Source organism: Oncorhynchus mykiss, chromosome 10 (genome assembly GCF_013265735.2).
Source record: "Oncorhynchus mykiss isolate Arlee chromosome 10, USDA_OmykA_1.1, whole genome shotgun sequence".
NCBI classification, from domain to species: Eukaryota; Metazoa; Chordata; class Actinopteri; order Salmoniformes; family Salmonidae; genus Oncorhynchus; species Oncorhynchus mykiss.
This window is the reverse complement of record NC_048574.1, coordinates 61977126-61987994: the sequence shown is the minus strand read 5'-3', so window position 1 is coordinate 61987994 and position 10869 is coordinate 61977126.

Genomic DNA, 10869 nt, shown 5'->3' with positions numbered 1-10869 from the left:
CTATAGAGAGGAGAAACAGGTCTCCTAAATAACCCTATAGAGAGGAGAAACAGGTCTCCTAAATAACCCTATAGAGAGGAGAAACAGGTCTCCTAAATAACCCTATAGAGAGGAGAAACAGGTCTCCTAAATAACCCCATATAGAGGAGAAACAGGTCTCCTAAATAACCCTATAGAGAGGAGAAACAGGTCTCCTAAATAACCCTATAGAGAGGAGAAACAGGTCTCCTAAATAACCCTATAGAGAGGAGAAACAGGTCTCCTAAATAACCCCATAGAGAGGAGAAACAGGTCTCCTAAATAACCCCATAGAGAGGAGAAACAGGTCTCCTAAATAACCCCATAGAGAGGAGAAACATGTCTCCTAAATAACCCTATAGAGAGGAGAAACAGGTCTCCTAAATAACCCTATAGAGAGGAGAAACAGGTCTCCTAAATAACCCTATAGAGAGGAGAAACAGGTCTCCTAAATAACCCTATAGAGAGGAGAAACAGGTCTCCTAAATAACCCCATAGAGAGGAGAAACAGGTCTCCTAAATAACCCCATAGAGAGGAGAAACAGGTCTCCTAAATAACCCTATAGAGAGGAGAAACAGGTCTCCTAAATAACCATATAGAGAGGAGAAACAGGTCTCCTAAATAACCCTATAGAGAGGAGAAACAGGTCTCCTAAATAACCCTATAGAGAGGAGAAACAGGTCTCCTAAATAACCCCATAGAGAGGAGAAACAGGTCTCCTAAATAACCCTATAGAGAGGAGAAACAGGTCTCCTAAATAACCCTATAGAGAGGAGAAACAGGTCTCCTAAATAACCCTATAGAGAGGAGAAACAGGTCTCCTAAATAACCCCATAGAGAGGAGAAACAGGTCTCCTAAATAACCCCATAGAGAGGAGAAACAGGTCTCCTAAATAACCCTATAGAGAGGAGAAACAGGTCTCCTAAATAACCCTATAGAGAGGAGAAACAGGTCTCCTAAATAACCCCATAGAGAGGAGAAACAGGTCTCCTAAATAACCCCATAGAGAGGAGAAACAGGTCTCCTAAATAACCCTATAGAGAGGAGAAACAGGTCTCCTAAATAACCCTATAGAGAGGAGAAACAGGTCTCCTAAATAACCCTATAGAGAGGAGAAACAGGTCTCCTAAATAACCCCATAGAGAGGAGAAACAGGTCTCCTAAATAACCCCATAGAGAGGAGAAACAGGTCTCCTAAATAACCCTATAGAGAGGAGAAACAGGTCTCCTAAATAACCCTATAGAGAGGAGAAACAGGTCTCCTAAATAACCCCATAGAGAGGAGAAACAGGTCTCCTAAATAACCCCATAGAGAGGAGAAACAGGTATCCTAAATAACCCCATAGAGAGGAGAAACAGGTCTCCTAAATAACCCTATAGAGAGGAGAAACAGGTCTCCTAAATAACCCTATAGAGAGGAGAAACAGGTCTCCTAAATAACCCTATAGAGAGGAGAAACAGGTCTCCTAAATAACCCTATAGAGAGGAGAAACATGTCTCCTAAATAACCCTATAGAGAGGAGAAACAGGTCTCCTAAATAACCCAATAGAGAGGAGAAACAGGTCTCCTAAATAACCCTATAGAGAGGAGAAACAGGTCTCCTAAATAACCATATAGAGAGGAGAACCAGGTCTCCTAAATAACCCTATAGAGAGGAGAAACAGGTCTCCTAAAAACTGCACATGCCCAGAAGCTGCTGTATGAATTAACTATTAATCTCCTATCTGCTCCTATCTGCTCTCTCAATCTCTGCTCACTCTCTCTTCCTCTCTCTCCCCCTCTTTCTCTCTCTTTTTTATTTTTCTATATATCTTTTCAATCTCTCTCTCACACACACTTATCTCAGCCACACTTATCTCAGCCTCTCCCCCTTCTATCTCCCCCCCATGCCCCCTTCCCTCTCTCTGTCTCTCTTTCACTCTCATTCTCTCCCCATCTCTCGGTCTCTCCCCCTTTCTCCTTCAATCTCTTCAATCTCCCCCTCTTCACTCCCCCCCCCCATCTCTCTCTGAAACAACATTTGCATTATTTAACAGCCCCTGCAAGGGTGACTTCGTCTTTGCGTGCTTGACATGCTGCCTGCGCCCCACTGCCTAGTGCTAGTGCCTATATACCAAGCCCCACTGTGAGTCTTCAGAGCCAGGCAGCTATACTAATAACTGACTACAGTAGAGGGTTAGAAGAAGGGCTGTCATAGAATCCATTCATTCATCAAGACACTGGGACTGTGTCTGGTAGAAGCACACTGACACAAACATCCATCATTCTCTATATAGAACCCTCGTGTGCTGTAAAAATGACATCCCTCCGTTACGGAACTCACACCAGAGAGGAGGGTTCGAGGAGTTCCATTGAGCTGTATTGTAGAATGTTGGAGGAGAGGAAGAGGTTGGCTATTGACTGCTAACACAGAGGTTGGCTATGTGAGAAATGTTGCTTTTAGTCCTGTGTTGTCCCACATTTCCCACATTGTGGGAAAATGTTGTGGGAGCCTGTAGTGTTTTCAGTATCATTGCACTCTGAGAAATATGAATCAATTGTACATTTCACAAATACATTTTAGTCATTTTGCAGATGCTCTTATCCATAGCAACTTACAGTAGTGCATGCATTCATTTTCGTACTATCACACTCCCTATGATATTCTTAGTTCAATTCCCCTCATCTGTGCAGAGCTGAAGGACACCTCTCTCTCTGACTCTATGTGCTTTTCCTGAAGTAGAGCAGAGCTGAGGAGGAGGGCACGTTTGCTTTGATATTAGTGTCAATCAACTGCACTCTGTGGTCTCTGGAGTAGGTGTGACTGCCTGCCTGTCTGCCTAGCTGGGCTTCCACTGCAATGCGTAAAGGGTTCACTCCCCAGCGAGGGCGGGTCCAGCTCGGCCGGACGTCCTGCAGCTATTGTGATGAGAGAGACATTTAAACGTGTTAACCCTCGCAAGGCTGCCGGCCCAGACGGCATCCCTAGCTGAGTTCTCAGAGCATGCACAGACCAGCTGGCTGGTGTGTTTACGGACATATTCAATCTCTCCCTATCCCAGTCTGCTGTCCCCACATGCTTTAAGATGGCCATCAATCAATCAAATGTATTTAAAAGGCCCTTCTTACATACGCTGATGTCACAAAGTGCTGTACAGACACCCAGCCTAAAACCCCAAACAGCAAGCAATACAGGTGTAGAAGCACGGTGGCTAGGAAAAACTCCCTAGAAAGGCCAGAACCTAGGAAGAAACCTAGAGAGAAACCAGGCTATGAGGGGTGGCCAGTCCTCCTCTGGCTGTGCCGGGTGGAGATTATAACAGAACATGGCCAAGATGATCAAATGTTCAGAGATGACCAGCAGGGTCAAATAATAATAATCACAGTGGTTGTCGAGGGTGTAACAGGTCAGCACCTCAGGAGCAAATGTCAGTTGGCTTTTCATAGCCGATCATTAAGAGCATCTCTACCGCTCCTGCTGTCTCTAGAGAGTTGAAAACGGCAGGTCCGGGACAGGTAGCACGTGCGATGAACAGGTCAGGGTTCAATACCCGCAGGCAGAACAGTTGAAACTGGAGCAGCAGCACGACCAGGTGGACGGGGGACAGCAAGGAGTCATCAGGCCAGGTAGTCCTGAGGCATGGTCCTCCAAGAGAGAGAAAGAACGAAAGAAAAAAAGAGAGAGGATTAGAGAAGGCATACTTAAATTCACACAAGACACCGGATAAGGCAGGAGAAATACTCCAGATATAACAGACTGACCCTAGTGACTCAACCCACTCAAGTGATGCACCCCTCCTAGGGACGGTATGGAAGAGCACCAGTAAGCCAGTGACTCAGCCCCTGTAATAGGGTTAGAGGCAGAGAATCCCAGTGGAGAGAGGGGAACCGACCAGGCAGAGACAGCAAGTGCGGTTTGTTGCTCCAGTGCCTTTCCGTTCACCATTGTTCCTGAACCCAAGAAGGCAAAGATAACTGAACTAAATGACTATCACCCCATAGCACTCACTTCTGTCGTCATGAAGTGCTTTGAGAGACTAGTCAAGGATCATATCACCCCCACCTTACCTGCCACCCTAGACCCACTTCAATTTGCATACTGCCCCAATAGGTCCACAGACGATGCAATCGCCATCACACTGCACACTGCCCTTTCCCATCTGGACAAGAGGAATACCTATTTAAGAATGATGTTAATTGACTACAGCTCAGCATTCAACACCATAGTACCCTCCAAGCTCATCATTAAGCTTGAGACCCTGGGTCTCAACCACACCCTATGCAATTGGGTCCTGGACTTTCTGACCGGTCGCCCCCAGGTGGTGAAGGTAGGAAACAATATCTCCCCTTTGCTGATCCTCGACAACGGGGCACCACAAGGGTGCATGCTCAAGGCCAAAAATATCATCAAGGACAACAACCACCCGAGCCACTGCCTGTTCACCCTGCTACCATCCAGGAGGTGAGGTCAGTACAGGTGCATCAAAGCTGGGACCGATAGAGTGAAAAACAGCTTCTATCTCAAGGCCATCAGACTGTTAAACAGCCATCACTAACACAGAGAGGCTGCTGCCTACATACAGACTCAAAATCATTGGCCACTTTAATAAATGGATCACTAGTCCCTTTAAATAATGCCACTTAAATAATGTTTACATATCTTACATACTCATTTCATATGTATATATACTGTATTTTATAGCATCTTGCCTATGCTGCTCGGTCATGACCCATCCATATATTTATATGAACATATTCTTATTCCATCCCTTTAGATTTGTGTGTATTAGGTAGTTCGGTAGTCATCCCTAACTACAACATTTTCAGACAAGATAGAACGGCCAAAGGGGGCGGTGTTGCAATCTACTGCAAAGATAGCCTGCGGAGTTCTGTCCTACTATCCAGGTCTGTACCCAAACAATTTGAAGTTTTACTTTTAAAAATCCACCTCTCTAAAAACAAGTCTCTCACCGTTGCCGCCTACTATAGAACACCCTCTGCCCCCAGCTGTGCTCTGGACACCATATGTGAACTGATTGCCCCCCATCTATCTTCAGAGCTCGTACTGCTAGGCGACCTAAACTGGAACATGCTTAACACCCCAGCCATCCTACAATCTAAGCTTGATGCCCCCAATCTCACACAAATTATCAATGAACCAACCAGGTACCACCCCAAAGCCATAAAAACAGACACCCTCATAGATATCATCCTAACCAACTTGCCCTCTAAATACACCTCTGCTGTTTTCAACCAAGATCTTAGCGATCACTGCCTCATTGCCTGCATCCGTAATGGGTCAGCGGTCTCCACTCATCACTGTCAAACGCTCCCTGAAACACTTCAGCGAGCAGGCCTTTCTAATCGACCTGGCCGGGGTATCCTGGAAGGATATTGATCTCATCCCGTCAGTAGAGGATGCCTGGTTATTTAAAAAAAAGCCTTCCTCACCATCTTAAATAAGCATGCCCCATTCAAGAAATTTAGAACCAAGAACAGATATAGCCCTTGGTTCTCTCCAGACCTGACTGCCCTTAACCAACACAAAAACATCCTATGGCGTTCTGCATTAACATCGGACAGCCCCCGTGATATGCAACTTTTCAGGCGAAGCTAGTAACCAATATACACAGGCAGTTAGAAAAGCCAAGGCTAACTTTTTCAAGCAGAAATTTGCTTCCTGCAACACAAACTCAAAAAAGTTCTGGGACACTGTAAAGTCCATGGAGAATAAGAACACCTCCTCCCAGCTGCCCACTGCACTGAAGATAGAAAACACTGTCACCACCGATAGATCCACTATAATTGAGAATTTCAATAAGCATTTTTCTATGGCTGGCCATGCTTTCCACCTGGCTACCCCTACCCCGGTCAACAGCACTGCACCCCCCACAGCAACTCGCACAAGCCTTCCCCATTTCTCCTTCTCCCAAATCCAGTCAGCTGATGTTCTGAAAGAGCTGCAAAATCTGGACCCCTACAAATCAGCCGGGCTAGACAATCTGGACCCTTTCTTTCTAAAATTATCTGCCAAAATTGTTGCCATCCCTATTACTAGCCTGTTCAACCTCTCTTTTGTGTCGTCTGAGATTCCCAAAGATTGAAAAGCAGCTGCGGTCATCCCCCTCTTCAAAGGGGGGGACACTCTTGACCCAAACTGCTACAGACATATCTATCCTACCCTGCCTTTCTAAGGTCTTCGAAAGCCAAGTCAACAAACAGATTACCGACCATTCAGAATCCCACCATACCTTCTCCGCTATGCAATCTGGTCTCAGAGCTGGTCATGGGTGCACCTCAGCCACACTCAAGGTCATAAACGATATCTTAACCGCCATCGATAAGAAACAATACTGTGCAGCCGTATTCATTGACCTGGCCAAGGCTTTCGACTGTCAATCACCACATCCTCATCGGCAGACTCGACAGCCTTGGTTTCTCAAATGATTGCCTCGCCTGGTTCACCAACTACTTCTCTGATAGAGTTCAGTGTGTCAAATCAGAGGGTCTGTTGTCCGGGCCTCTGGCAGTCTCTATGAGGGTGCCACAGGGTTCAATTCTTGGACGGACTCTCTTCTCTGTATACATCAATGATGTCGCTCTTGCTGCTGGTGAGTCTCTGATCCACCTCTACGCAAACAACACCATTCTGTATACTTCTGGCCCTTTGGACACTGTGTTAACAAGCCTCTAGACAAGCTTCAATGCCATACAACTCTCCTTCCATGGCCTCGAAATGCTCTTAAATACAAGTAAAACTAAATGCATGCTCTTCAACCGATCGCTGCCTGCACCTGCCCGCCTGTCCAACATCACTACTCTGGATGGCTCTGACTTAGAATATGTGGACAACTACAAATACCTAGGTGTCTGGTTAGACTGTAAACTCTCCTTCCAGACTCACATCAAACATCTCCAATCCAAAGTTAAATCAAGAATTGTTTTCCTATTTCGCAACAAAACATCCTTCACTCATGCTGCCAAACATACCCTTGTAAAACTGACCATCCTACCAATCCTCGACTTCAGTGATGTCATTTACAAAATAGCCTCCAATACCCTACTCAATAAATTGGATGCAGTCTATCACAGTGCCATCCATTTTGTCACCAAAGCCCCATATACTACCCACCACTGCGACCTGTACGCTCTCGTTGGCTGGCCCTCACTTCATACTCGTCGTCAAACCCACTGGCTCCAGGTAATCTACAAGGTAATCTAAAGTCCCCCCTTATCTCAGCTCGCTGGTCACCATAGCATCACCCACCTGTAGCACGCGCTCCAGCAGGTATATCTCTCTGGTCACCCCCAAAACCAATTCTTCCTTTGGCCGCCTCTCCTTCCAGTTCTCTGCTGCCAATGACTGGAACGAACTACAAAAATCTCTGAAACTGGAAACACTTATCTCCCTCACTAGCTTTAAGCATCAGCTGTCAGAGCAGCTCACAGATTACTGCACCTGTACATAGCCCATCTATAATTTAGCCCAAACAGCTACCTCTTTCCCTACTGTATTTATTTATTTATTTTGCTCCTTTGCACCCCATTATTTCTATCTCTACTTTGCACATTCTTCCACTGCAAATCAACCATTCCAGTGTTTTAATTGCTATATTGTATTTACTTCGCCACCATGGCCTTTTTTTGCCTTTACCTCCCTTATCTCACCTCACTTGCTCACATTGTATATAGACTTATTTTTCTACTGTATTATTGACTGTTTGTTTGTTTTACTCCATGTGTAACTCTGTGTTGTTGTATGTGTCGAACTGCTTTGCTTTATCTTGGCCAGGTCGCAATTGTAAATGAGAACTTGTTCTCAACTTGCCTACCTGGTTAAAAAAAAATATTACTGCACTGTCAGAACTAGAAGCACAAGTATTTCCCTACACTCGCATTGCAGACAACACAACAGTGGTAGGCCTGATCACCGACAACGACGAGACAGTCTATAGGGAGGAAGTCAGAGACCTGGCCGGGTGGTGCCAGAATAACAACCTATCCCTCAACGTAACCAAGACTAAGGAGATTATTGTGGACTACAGGAAAAGGAGGACCGAGCACGCCCCCATACCCATCGACGGGGCTATAGTGGAGCAGGTTGAGAGCATCAAGTTCCTTGGTGTCCACATCAACAACAAACTAGAATGGTCCAAATACACCAAGACAGTCGTGAAGAGGGCACGACAAAGCCTATTCCCCCTCAGGAAACTAAAAAGATTTGGCATGGGTCCCGAGATACTCAAAAGGTTCTACAGCTGCAACATAGAGAGCATCACTTCCCTGGTTGCATCACTGCCCTGGTACGGCAATTGCTCGGCCTCTATCCGCAAGGCACTACAGAGGGTAGATGGGGCTAAGCTGCCTGCCATCCAGGACCTCTACACCAGGCGGTGTCAGAGGAAGGCCCTAAAAATTGTCAAAGACCCCAGCCACCCCAGTCATAGACTGTTCTCTCTACTACCGCATGACAAGCTGTACCGGAGTGCCAAGTCTAGGACAAAAAGGCTTCTCAACAGTTTTTACACCCAAGCCATAAGACTCCTGAACAGGTAATCAAATGGCTAACCGGGCTATTTGCATTGTGTGCCCCCCCCAACCCCTCTTTTTACGCTGCTGCTACTCTCTGTTCATCATATATGCATAGTCACTTTAACCATATCTACATGTCATACTACCTCAATCAGCCTGACTAAACAGCCCACACAACAGGGAGGGAGCTGGGAAAAGGAAACAGCCCAGACAACAGGGAGGGAGCTGAGAAAAGGAAACAGCCCAGGCAACAGGGAGGGAGCTGGATGAAGGAAACAGCCCAGACAACAGGGAGGGAGCTGGACGAAGGAAACAGCCCAGACAACAGGAAGGGAGCTGGACGACGGAAACAGCCCAGGCAACAGGGAGGGAGCTGGACGAAGGAAACAACCCAGACAACAGGGAGGGAGCTGGGAAAAGGAAACAGCCCAGAAAACAGGGAGGGAGCTGGACGAAGGAAACAGCCCAGGCAACAGGGAGGGAGCTGGGCGAAGGAAACACCCCAGACAACAGGGAGGGAGCTGGACGAAGGAAACAGCCCAGGCAACAGGGAGGGAGCCGGACGAAGGAAACAGCACAGACAACAGGGAGGGAGCTGGGCGAAGGAAACAGCCCAGACAACAGGGAGGGAGCTGGACGAAGGAAACAGCCCAGGCAACAGGGAGGGAGCTGGGCGAAGGAAACAGCCCAGACAACAGGGAGGGAGCTGGGAAAAGGAAACAGCCCAGACAACAGGGAGGGAGCTGGGAAAAGGAAACAGCCCAGACAACAGGGAGGGAGCTGGGAAAAGGAAACAGCCCAGACAACAGGGAGGGAGCTGGAAAGTGTCCAAAGTGTTACATCCAGTACAGAGAGCTGGGGATGTTCTGTAGATTGCTACCCGACTCCCGTTCCTAGACTTCTCAGAGGCAGCCAGCCCCCACCCTCCTCTCTCTTTCACACATTACACACCCCCTTTCACTCTGGCTTTTTAAGAGAAAGCGTTTGTGCATGACGTTGGATGTGTGTTGCTCCTGAAGGGTTTTGGGTTCTTCTAATTAGTGCAGTGAGGGATATTTGGCTGAAAGCAATGTTAACTCAATTAGTAGAGAGAGTACTCTGTGTGTGACACAGAAAGTCTTGGTGCCAAATGTGAATATTAGCACCGATGTGGAACCCAACTGGCGTCCGCTCCTTGCTACTGTGCATAGGGGAAATGCCCTCACAAAATCATACTTAAGTAAACTAGTGGAACACTGTTCAGGTTTTTGCTTTCTCTGTGTATGCTCATGCTGTTACCTTTTGATCGTTGCATGCTCGTCAATGCTGGTTGGATTGAGCAAGAATCCTGTGATGGCTTGCAAAGTAATACCTCAGAGAGACTGCAACTGTACTCCTCCCCCCATTTTGTTAAGCGTGTTTCTGAACTGTCTATGCCGTAGCCTCTCCCTGCATTGCTATGACAAAAAGCCTATTGTACTCTGTTAAAACACAGATCCAGTCCAAATGCCTTTTAACGCTCGGTGATATTCATCCCTGGTCATCGGAAATCTCTAAATCCATACCCAAAGGCCTGCGTCACGCAAAGCAAAAATATCCATCATCACAAAAGGCCCATCCGCCATCTTAGTTTTTTTTTTACCCCAATGAGCATTGAATAAATAACGTGGTTCTAGACTCGCTAACTCTGCAGAAAGAGACAAATCACGGGGCCACAGTATATGCCCTGTATTGATTAAAGGCTGTTGATCGATACTGCACGGTTGACGGTTAGTAGTTTTATGAGGGGCAGTCATGCCATTCCCACTTTGTTTTATGTTTCCCCTCACCCTCTGCTGACCCAGCACTCTTTACAGGCTCTGGCTAGGGGCCAGGCAGGGGGAGGCAGACAGAAAAGGCAGGCTGGGGGAAACAGACTAGTCAGGGAGACCAGGTAGGCAGGGGGAGACAGACCAGACAGGCAGGCAGGGAAGTATAGGCAGAGAGGGAGGCAGGACAGGAAGGCTGGAGGAGGCAGACCAGAGAGACAGGCAAGGGGGTGCGGGGGCGTGTCTTCAGTTCAGCCTCCTAACATCCTCTGGAGTTCAGTGGCAGAGGGAGCATTTGATATTGTGTTCATTGTTTACTAAGGGCTTTGTTTGTTCTCTCTCTGTGTCCACGTAGAGCAGTGAGCTTTTATTCTGTAGTGTTTGAGTAGTGCTTTGCTGTTACTGTGTCCCTCATCGACTGTGAGTCAAGTATTGAAAAGAGAAGTACAGTCAAACGGATATTTGATCATATTTTGTTACAACAATGATATTAACATATCTGTGTAAACATTTGTGTATAACATTCAGTGGTTGAATAGGAGTTGTGTGG